Source organism: Aplysia californica, unplaced genomic scaffold (assembly GCF_000002075.1).
Source record: "Aplysia californica isolate F4 #8 unplaced genomic scaffold, AplCal3.0 scaffold00462, whole genome shotgun sequence".
NCBI classification, from domain to species: Eukaryota; Metazoa; Mollusca; class Gastropoda; order Aplysiida; family Aplysiidae; genus Aplysia; species Aplysia californica.
Window position 1 is genome coordinate 334840 of NW_004797732.1, and position 1815 is coordinate 336654.

Below are 1815 nucleotides of genomic sequence, written 5' to 3' on the forward strand. Positions count from 1 at the left end.
CTCTGTCTGTCTGTCTGTCTGTCTGTCTGTCTGTCTGTCTGTCTGTCTGTCTGTCACACACACATACCTCCCACAGGCACACACGTTCTCATTGTCACTCACACCCGCAGTCACACTCACACACATGAATTACACAGGCACACACGCACGCACACAGACATACACACTCACACACACACACACACACACACACACACACTAACACACACACACACAGACACACACATACGCGCACACACACTAACACACACTCACACACACACAGACACACACACAGACACACACACACACACACACACACACTAACACACACATACCTAGACACACAAAAACGATATTATCGATACAGGTGTAACAGGTGTGAAATGAAGACTTTGCTCACCTGCACCACTGCCTTCTCTGCTATCGTACTTACCCACCCACTCCCACTGGAGTCAGTGTTGTGTAGCAGAATGTGTTTTTAGGGGAAGCACAGCTTGCGGCTGCCTGTCGCACAGGAGAGGGGCGTTTAGTGAAGATCTATAGTGCTTAACTCATTGAGGACGCTCTTTCTGGTCATTCGACAACGCTTGAAGGCGTGCTGGTTTGGGACATTTAGAAAATAAGCATAGATTTGTTGTTTACACAGTTTTCTGTTGTGTTTTGAAATGACAAGGAACAACGTGCATGAAAAAAAAGGCAAATTCGTGTTTTAAATTTAGTATGATGGTTCGAATTTTACCACAACTTTGCCTTTGGCTTTCTGTTGATCGGACATATGTGTCCGCTTCGTCTTCAAACAGTTAAGCAGCAGTTTGATGCGTTTAAACACCAGGAGCTGGCCTAGTGGATTAGTGAGCACACCCAGTTACTGGCCTCAGTTAGGAACTTGGGTCAACTGACTTTTGGCTTACGGTAATATCTTCGTTTATGAAGCGTTGATGCTGACATTTTGGAGAAAGGCCTTTGTTTTTTCTTAAAGTGATATATGCAAATTATTTTGATTTAGGTTTATTTAAAACAAGTTTTTAACTATCACGAGTCTTTATGTTTACACGTCACCCCCACCCCGTCCCCATTTTTGTGCTTTTATTATATATGCGTGCGTTTGTTTGTGCGTGTGTTTTCAAGTTTATAGTTCGTGTTTAAAAATGTGGGTTTGTTTTCTTTAACCTCGTGACTGTGAGATTGAAAGACAGATCTTGCTTTTTGTTCGAGAAGTATTCTTCGCAGGTGTTTGGATGGTGCCACTGGGAAGTCCTCTTGTAAAAATTTACTTAAGCCCTCCGTGGGAAACTTACTTTAACTTTCTCCCTACGCTTGGGTTCTCAACTTTCTGTGAGGCCAACATGGGGCTAGCTGTGATGTCATGTGTAATAGAAAATTGTTACTTGTTTTTTCTCTGTTGTTTCTGTGTATTTATCTTGCCTTCTCCCAGCTCTCAATGGTAGTTATCGTACCAAAGTGCTCCCCTTTATTCAAATTAAAGTTAAAGCTTTATTTAGTAAGTGGGTTAGCAAGTGAAAGGGTTTAATACCCATTTCAATAAGGACTGTTATTTAGAATGCCAAATTAACTACCATCTCTGATCGGACCGAGTTCTAGTGGGTTGAATGTCTTGAAAACTCCTAAGAATGACCAGAGTTCTAGAAAACATAGTCGGGGGCTCGAACCAGGGGTCGTTCGTTCCTTAGTCCAGCATGATCCAAATAAGTTTGCGGAGCGCCCGAAATGAAAGCATTCCTCCTAGTGTGTGTGTGGAGGGGTGTTGTGTGTGTGTGTTTGAGAGTTTGTGTGTGTGTGAGGGAGAGAGGGAGAGAGAGAGAGAGAGAGAGA